We start from the raw sequence: 10,354 nt of genomic DNA on the forward strand, positions 1-10,354 counted from the left end.
ACTTAGTCCCTTCACTGAATGCTCCAGTGGATTCTCTAGTCTCATTTTATGGTGTCTCCCACAGAGCTACTATTCTTGAGAAATTACTGCAATAAATCATAGAGCTCATTATCAAGAAGTTCTGCCCAAAAAACAACCTGGGTTCTGTCTTAATCTTATAAAATCCTTTTATTCGTTGTATTACCAGAAAGTCCTTTCCAACACCACAGTTTTAAATTTTGTTTCATTTTCTTTCCCATACTGTAACTTCTGGAGAAGGTACTCCGTGAGATGGACACGGGTTCAGTTCTCCAAACTGCTGCCTAGTCCCTCACGGGCTGTGCAGAGCAGCCTTGCTAAGGTGACCATCCACAAGTCCAATCTCAATCTTCAGTTTCCAGCACTGAAAAGAGGCCCAAGAATGCTTTCCTGATCTTCTGGAAGAACAGCAAGCCCACTGTTCTTGTCTACCATTCGCCTCCATCCTTCATTGTCATTTAACACCAAAATAACCCTCACACTTGTAGACAGACAAAATAATACTTCATTTTATAAGTCTCTCTCTCTCTGCACTTCCCCCTCCCCCAAACATAAGCACAGTAATTTTTTCATGCTAAGAATATATCAGAATAATTGAGGCTATCCTTCACCGTTATTTTGATATCCTCCATAGCTCTGTTTGACTGCACAACATGAAGACACTGAGACATCCTTTGATTCCATCCAAAGTAAAAAAAAAAATTAATTACATTATAATCAAGGTTACTAAGCGGAATAGAGAGAGCAAAATTAAGTGTAATTTAACAGTGGACAGTCTTTCCTGAAGTTAGCTGAATACCCTGTTTGTATAAGAGATTTATTTGTGTGGAGCTTACTATACCATCACAAGCTGACAGTCTTGCCACTCATGAATATGGCAATGTATTACCCTGGGGGGAGAAAAGGAAGTGCAAAATTTTGCAGCAATACGCAGAGAATTAGTGGCAGTTGTCAAGTATACTAAACACATGGGACTAGCAAGAAAGTTAAGCTACAAGATAACAAACTTCTACTGTAACACAAGCTGAAAACACAAAAGTAGGAAAGAAACTTTATATTACATCCACAGAAGCTGACATTACTGACTAATGCAACAATATGACTAATTGTCTCCAGCGTGTACCAACCCCCTGTCAGATGTTTTGACAAATTAATTAGCACGTAGGTGACAATCCTCATTCCTAAACCAGATTCTAGAGGAAACTGTAAGAATATATCAGTCACTCTGGGTAAACCCGCTTGTACATCGGAAGAAACAACGGGGCCATCATTAGGCAACGTTTAATGTTTTTTGAGAGCACATCCTACCCAGACTAACCACTTACCTTTTCAGCAGTGACAAGTTATATACAAATATATATTACAAAAGCACAGAGTCGCTCTGTAAGCGAGACAAATATATTTTAGGCTACTATACCAGCAACAAAGAACAGGAAGAAGAACTAAAGCAAAGCCAACACGTAGTAGGTAGAAAAAAATCTCATATTCCAAGTTACAATATTCATAAACATGCCAGACACCCTCCCTTTCAGTTCCAAGGAAGCGCTCATCACTTCCTAAGGTCAGGTCCTGAGGTGGGATCTTTAACTCTCTTCTGAATCAATTGTCTCCTAATTACTGAACTTTCGACTTGGAGGAAATGTGCATACCTGAACGGGCATGTTTAAATGCATATTTAGGACAATTAATCATTTAAACACAGAAACCAGAAAAGTGCCAAGAAATGAACCAGCTGCTAAGTAGGGCACGGTATGATCAAACAAACCAAATATCTTAAGTGATACATGCCAGCTCCCCCCAACACACCATTTGCCTATTGCACCAAAGCATTGCTTTCTCTCTTCTTTAGGCTGTATTTCAAGACATACTGCATCTTTTGCTATTTGTAAAGCCCCCAGCATATTCTACAACACAGAAAGGAATTAAAGAATGTTAATTATTAAATGAAGTCTGACTCTCCATATACAGCACTGTATTTATTTAAACATTTTCTCTGCATAACATCTAGTACGAAACATTAAGCTACATATCAAAATGTTAYGTGTTAACATATGTAACAGGTAGACTTAACTCCCAGCTTTAAATGGCAACTTTTATTTCATGAATGTCAGAAAGAAAATTAATAAAGAAATTTTTGAAGTGAAACCATTAGCAATGAACATACTTAATATTTGGATGCTAAATGCTAACCTGTCTCAGTAATGCTCTCATTCAACATTTTTGTTCTTTTGCTTTTACGAACAAGATTTCATACTATACGCAAATGGATTTTTATTCACCAAGTTACCAAGGGAAACACGGAGACATGAAAGAAAACTTGCAAGATAACCTTGTCAATGCTTTTCTCTGTTCTCAGAGAGAACCACAACAAAGGGACAAGCAGTAGGACATAAGCACCAACACTGTGATTTAGCTTCCTCTGCTATCACAGATTCCCATAACGCATCCTGGCAAAGGTGCAAGGAATCGCAGGAGCTATACTTAGATATGTCAGCGTGAGTTCTCTTATTTACAAGCAGAAACTTGCCCTGTCCACTCTCCTAGAGGATCTGAAACTACCAGAGCTCTGAGTCTCTGTTAGTATTTCTATCTATCAGCAAAAGACGGAATTAGCCATTCCCTTAAGTTAGCAGTCAACTTCCTTTCTGGTGCAAGCAAGATGACCAAAATATTTTCCTAAACAGAATGAATCTTCAAAACACTATGAAGAAGATATATAGACACCAATCCTACTCAGCAGCTCCAACCTCCTAAACAAAGTGTGCCAAACAAGAAAAAAAAGTTATGATCATTTCAGATGCCTGTTTTTAAGGACCTTTGAAATAACTTCCCATCACCCCCAAAGCTCCTCAGGATTCTTCCTCCTGAGGCAGTTCTGTCCACATTGAGCATCTCAGAAAGCTCTTAAGGCAGGCGTCAGATTTTCTAAGAAATCTATCTTGTCTATACTTGGGGTGGGACTTTCAAGGCCTGCTCCCACTGAAGGCATCAGAAGTTTTACTCAACTTCAACCTGCAGATCGAAGGCCGCTGGTATGTTGTTTTTTTCTCTCCTCTCCCTCCATCCTGGCAAAAAAATAGGACCAAAGTTTTGTGTAGAAATCCCATTAAGCATTGTCTTGCCTTTAAAGCATCTGAGATAAGCACCGCATATCACATACTCAGAAAACGCAGAGTTTCCACTACGAGCAAGATATAGTTTTGCTTTGAAAGAATAAATGAGACTGCTGAGGGAAGGGATCTATAGGAAAATGCCATGTGGTAGCAGACATCAAACATGGGATCTGGCTTCTATTAGTTGAAACTCTGATTGGCAAAGTCCCCTGATTTTGCCCAGGCTTGTTCAAACCCTAGCTTAATTATCATCATCAATAAAGGCTAAAGACACTTTATCTACAAGGTAGTGAATGCCTTTTCTCAAAAGAGGGAGTTCCATGATAAGAGCTAATCTAAAAAAACCTGAGGAATGTAAACTATTTTCTCAGTTGTAAAAACAAGAAAGAATTGCACAAACACAAGTTAAAACAACTACTGCTAACCTCACTCTTCTACATAGCCAGCTTATCCTGGGCTAAGATCCTACTCAATATGCACTGAGTAGCTATGCTTTGGAAGAACCCCAGCTTTCAAAGGCTGGAGTCTCAAAAGACAACATCACTTTTACGTATCTTCACAAACGTGGGCCTTCCCATTAACTTTATTTCCTGAGTTCTGAAAAGCAGTGCGAGGCTGCCTTCAAAATAACTTCAGCCTTTTGAAGAGGAAGTCAGAAAACCAATTCACCTTTTATTTTGTAGAGAGCTGTCAGACAGCCTTTATGACAACTCATTGTGGTTGGTCGGATCTCCTAAAAGTTGCAAAAAACTGCTTTTAATACTTTGGGTTACAGTTACACTATGGTTTTATGATACTTCTACAGACAAAACTTAATCATCTTTTACTATATAGACACGAACATGTTAGCACGAGGTCTTTATTATTAAATCAGTCACACTGTGTGCTAATAAAAACATTTTTTCCATTTTCTCTTCTGGGACAGATTAATGTTTATAGTCTGTAGATGTGCAAGAATTCTATGGTAGTTGCTACACTATTGCTTTGACTGTAGTTTCTTTGAAAGACCCCCTAAGTTACAGAAGATCTAGTTCTTACCTCTAGAAATTGGTCCTTATATTTGTCATAGTCATACAGACAATTATCATTCTGTTAAAGATTTCAGAAATATTTAACTGCGGAGAAATTATTAAATATTCTTCGTTCATTAAAACACATACTAGAAATTATTGATCATCGTAACTAAACAGATTAACAACAGATACCAATGCTAACTGTCTTTTAAATGAAACCTAAATGCCATTTCTGTTCTTCTCTAAGCCAGTCCATACCCCAACACAGCATGCCTCAGTAAATTAAAACATTATCATACTTTGCTACATTTAAGAGCTGCAAGTCCCAAATATATGTCCTATAAAGCCTAAACATATATAAAAATACAATCTTTCAATTCAACCTCCATTAATATTTAATTAAAATCACTCTCATACACAGTAGAATACAGAAATTGTTACACTGGGTCAAATCAGCAGCCCTCTAACGGCAACTTACCCTACATCCTCCAGAAGAAAGCACAGGGAATGTCACAGCAGATAGTTATGGCATAATCTGTCCTAAGGGAAATTTCTTAACCTCTGTCAGATAGTGGTTGATTTATGCCCTGGAGCATAATGGTTAAGATCTCTTCAAATATAACTGTGAATGTTCCTGCTATTCATAGAAATGGCTCACTTTTCTTTTTCATCCTAGTAGGCTCTTGGATGATGTGATCTCCTTTGGCAATAAGTATTATGATTACTTGTATCAAAAAAAAAAAAAAAAAAGTGATTTAGGAGTTTTAAATGTCTTTCAATTTATTCCCTATACATAGTCAATGTATTATACCAAAGGGTAACATATTGATTACTTAATAATGACTAATCATTATTCTGCATATATGTATTCTACCTTCTCTAGTTGATCTTCTCAGAACAAAACTACGTTAACATTTTCAGTTCAACTTCATATGAAAATTTTCCAATCCATCTTCTCTGATAGGATATCACAAATCAAGCATTCCAGGTGAATTTAAGCACCAATTTAAGAATCTCCTTTGTGTTATTAACATAACATTTCACAGCTGTGGCAGTTTTTTCTGCCTGATGCTAAACATTAAGGAGATACACAAGTTCTAATAAAACATTGCCAAAGTCTTCCCCCCATCTTACCAAATACAGTTAATTTACGATCCAGTAACATGAATGAGCAATTTGATTATTCCTTCTAACGTGCATATTCTTGAATTTATCAACATCATCTGCTATGCTTCCCTTTTACCCAGCTTTCTTGGATTCCCTTTACAATTTCTCAGTCTACTTCAATCTTGCCTAATGCAAATACTTTTGCATCATTAGCAAGTTTTGGCACACCATCATTCATCTAGTTTATTAGATCACCAACATACATTTTCACCGCCCTCTTTTCAGAGTTCTTTCTACATCACATGGTAATTTAAAGCTTACATTGTTACCAAATTATTAAAAAAAAGAGGCATTCTTAAAGGGGACCATTTCAGCAGTCACTAGGTACTAGTGAAATAAACAGCAAAAGTTCATTCTTCCAAAAATTAGGAAGAAGAGCTGCAGTATGCAGTTTCTGAAAGACTTGTGTGGTGTTGAACAAAGTTTGCTATCTAAACCCTTCACATTAGCCAAACACAAGAACGTCCTAGATGTTACAGGACATCAAAGAGGGGTTATATGATGGTGTTCTCTTTTTCTTAGGATATCACCAGTTCAGCATTGCAGACACCTTTGTTTGTTTAGAGATCCCTCTTAACATTAGCAATGCCTAAATTTATTGCCTCTTAAGTATTTTCATAAGCTGTTTATATGGTTGATTATAACATGTGCAACTGCTTGTTAGGACAGCAATGATGGGGGGAAAATATATTTTAAATATATGTGTTTCTTTCATATGCTTTTGTGCTGTGTCATGGTCTCGTGCCCTCAATTCCGGATGACGCTTTTATAATTGATCAAACTGACCCTGCAAATTACTTCAGAGAGCAAGAATCTTGATGTCTCCTTCACTTGCCTCTGCATCGAAGGCCAGAAATACCAATCAACATTGTTTAGAAGGCAGGCCATTGATTTACAGAGTTACATTAGCTTTATTTCGCCACAGTCTAATCTTACTAATTCACTAACAGTAGGCCAAGTTTTATTATATTATCCACTGACATGGAAAGTTGAAGGAAATGAAATTATAATGCTCTGAAACCCTCAGTCCTTCACATAAAGCCAGCCTTGAACTCAATGAGTATGCTTAAAAAAAAAAAAATCCATCAAGTTATCAAGTAAAAATAACACCAGATTTAGTCAGTGAAAACTGTTCTCATTATTTCAAAAGAAAGATAGCTCAAATGTGCTATCTTAGAGGAATCAGTGAAATCAATACTAATATTTCTTGCTTACCAAAGCATCAACTGTGAATAAACAGATTGAAATTACCTAAAGGTATTTAAACAGAAGAGGCACATGCAGACTAAAAGAATGGTGAATATATATTTAACAAGGAAAGCCAAATCTGATTTACATCTACAAATAATAATTCCCATAACAAGCTTGATAAATTCCCTGTATATTTACGGAAGCTGCACCTTGTTACATCGTTTAGTTTAAAAAAACTTCCGCGAGCTCCAGTGTTTTGTTCTTGTTGTTTATCATTACCAAACTACCTGGACATGCCAGCTATAAGCTCCATTTTATCAGGCAGCTACACAGAGAGAAAAAAATATAACCCAAAGGATGGATAATCAAACCAAATACAATCAAGAGTTAGGAAAAGAGAAAATAAAGATTATCTCCCCTCAAAATCATGTCACACAATTTCACAAACAGATGAAGATCAAGTCAGCAAAAACCCCACGACCTGGCAAAGCATCTAAACATCAGCTTCTGGACACCTGCATATTCAACTCATTAACCCTGTTGGACCCCAGAGTTGTTCTCACTCCCTCATCCAGCCCAAAAGGAGGAGGACAGGGAAAAGTCACTGATTGCAATTCCTGCACCTAGGGCTACTTCCACACTTCCTAACCCATCAGATACGCAAGACGCCCTCTTACACCTCACCTTTTCAGCTCAGAGCACTCTGCAAACCAAACGGCCTCTGCCTGAAGCAGAAGACGGACATCCAGCCAGCAGGATACTAGTAGCAGGGCGCTACAGCTGCCCTGGACACGCACCGAGGCAGAGTCTTGGGCACAAGAAGCGCCCTGTGAGCATGGAGGCCTCTGCCGCAAGGCACGGGGGGGGTGAACGTGGAACCACGGGCACGCTTTTATCACCAGCTTGGACTTGAATCAGCTCTACCCCAGCTCCTTTAGGATGCAGTCTTTTTTTTTTTTTTAACAAAAATTTAAGAAACGGAGCCAGTGATTTCCAGGGATTTTCTGAATATACAGCCAACAGGAATTAAGATTCTTAAAATACACCAATAGACTTAAAAAACAGACCTGGATCTTTTCACATCAAATTTCAGACTCTTAGGCATGGGCAGATTCCTCAGAGGAGGAACAAAATCTACAGTGTAACGGTTTGTTTTCAGATATCAAAAGTTGCTCTTACATAGCTTCTGYGGAATTCCCTAGAGGATAATATGCTAAGGCATGCGGCACTTCATTATGAACTTAAACATTAAAAAGAGACATTTATGACAGCTGTTCAGCATAAAATTTGTCCATTTATCTAAGACTTCTTGTAATTGAGTTGGATACATATGCGCTAATATATTGCATACTAAATGTTATAGCCTGGCTCCTGCAAAGATTTGTATATGTGTTTAATATTATGTATATATAAGAAATTCCATGGCTTCACAAGCACTACTCATGAACAAGAACTTAAGCATGTGAGTAAATCCTTGCAGGACTATGATCTATACATACTCTAGTGGGAGCAATGTCTGCTGAAAACTTTTTACAATTTGCATATTACCAGCAGTTTATAAAAAACCCTCAGCTAACTAAACCTTGCAACAAACAAGGACTTGCTTCCAAATCAGGAGCTGGAGTTAAAATGCACCTTTCACACTGCATATATTATATGTATGCTAAATTTAAATCCAGATTAAAGTGATATACTTCACTTAGAGAGCATGTAATCAAATGCAGCCTCACTGGTTATGAAGAGAAATAGAAGGAAGAGTAGTCTTCTCTGCCTCTTTGGCTGTAGTGGCACCAGAAAAAAAACATAGAAAAAGGAAACAGTACAGTTTTGAAAAGCACGTAGGAAACGCTTTTTAGATTGAGGGCTTTCTCCAAGACTGAAGTAGCCACTGGTAGCCTAGACAATTTGCATGAGTACACACAGCAGATTCATTTCATAGAAAGCTGGTCCATACCTAAACTATGATAACTGACTCCCAGGCATCTGCTGGACAAGAACGACCAGTAAAGGAGTACTTAATCAGTCATTAATAGTAACAACATTGGCTGCTAATTAACCCTCATGAACAACACCATACAAAAGTTAATTCTACAACAATTACAGAAACATTTAAAAGACATGTTTAAAACTATAGTATAATATACATACAAAAGCTCAGCTTGCTCAGTCCCAGCAGATCCTGATGTGATCAATGCTGCATGCAGTCTTTACTCAGGCCTTGATTTGCACTACTAGATCCTCCGAGATCGTATTGAGTCCACGGCGCTTCAAAGCTTTTCCCACGCAAATGCAATGGAAGAACTGATGGCCACAAGCTCTCCTGCAGATTTAGGGGACTGTCCTCTGGCTGATGGACTGGGCTTCAAAGCAGAAGTTTGAAAAACTCCCCAACTTTTGTATCATGACCCATTAGATGCACACAAGTGCCCTCTGCCTGTGAGCAACTCTGGCACAGGCTCCTAACGAAACCAAGAGCAGTTCAAGAAAGCACTGCCAATAATAGATCAGGGCCTAAAGCTTATTTGCATAACTATAACATCAATGCATGCTTTATTTTACACCATGTAACAAGTACTAGATGTCAGCTACAGACCCCCCAGAGGGCAAGGGCAAAAGCTGTATAATCTGTATTTTGTCCCTCATATTTGGTAGGACATTCTCGACTAGATAACTAGACACTAGCCCCTGCTGGGGTTGCCTTCCCTCCTATTTCTCCCCCAAAAGAGCTGTCTTCACCAACTTCACCTATAATATGGAGGTTGGCAGGTGGCTTTGACTTCTGAGTTGGGGGAGCCATTTTATACATAGATCTTCCAAACTCTAAATAATTTCAGCATWTAACAGTGGTTTTAGAAAAAGCAAAACTAATAGAGAGCATCTACATAGAGTTTAAAGAAAAAAAAACGGTTTCTGGTAAAAGTAGTTCTTTCAACTAGGGTTTCAGGCCACATGCCAAAAAAACCAGAAAACTTTTTGGACAACAACATACTGAATTAGAGCCTTTACCAGTCACCGTTTGCTTCCACCTTGTGAAAGTTGCAAATAGCTTCTAATGGAAACATATGATTATTTTATGTAAATCATAGATAAAGTGCTCTCGATAGGAAAGCTCCAGCACCCATTATACACACATGCCACACATACATTATGTAAGACCTGTCCCAAATACACTCCAATAAAGAGCGCCAGTTTGGGATCTTAAAAATTCATTGACTTTGCCACATCAGAAATGAGAGCAGATGCCATCGTTCCCTGCCTTGGTGCAATTCCTTCTGCACAGCTCGGTGTTATGGTGTTTGCTGAAGACAAATGGCCAGAGCAGGCTTCACTGTAACTAACAAAGAACAAGGTAAAACTGGGGGGGGCTGAAAGCTAAACACAGTCACGCCGCAGTGTAAATAAGGGCAGCTCAGCCCGGAGGCCAGCTTGCTTCTACCTACTTACAAATACCTACTGATCATGGAGATGCTCTGTTATCTAGATACCTATTAGATTAAATTTATAAACTGGAAGGACTGTTCAAACTGTGTTTATCGCAGCTCACTGATTGGTATGCATAACCCAAGCTTAGCTACTTTCATAATTTGCAAACAGTCATGTATACGTCGCGGAGCTGTAATTGCACATTATAATGCACAGCAAGCCTTACGCAAAAGTTGCCTGTCTCTCTCCCTGCCTCACACTCACACRCACACCGTAAAAGACATTACTAAGATTGCTGCAAAGTCAGCGCGAGCCCGCGGTCGCCGGGACACGTCCGAGACGGGACGAGCCGGGCAAACTCGAGCAAACTCCGCGGCGGCGGCCGGTGCTTACCTGCTGCGCGGCCGCCGGGCCGGGGAGCGCGGCCGG

This window comes from Apteryx rowi, unplaced genomic scaffold (genome assembly GCF_003343035.1).
Source record: "Apteryx rowi isolate R43461 unplaced genomic scaffold, aptRow1 scaffold_79, whole genome shotgun sequence".
Taxonomy (NCBI): domain Eukaryota; kingdom Metazoa; phylum Chordata; class Aves; order Apterygiformes; family Apterygidae; genus Apteryx; species Apteryx rowi.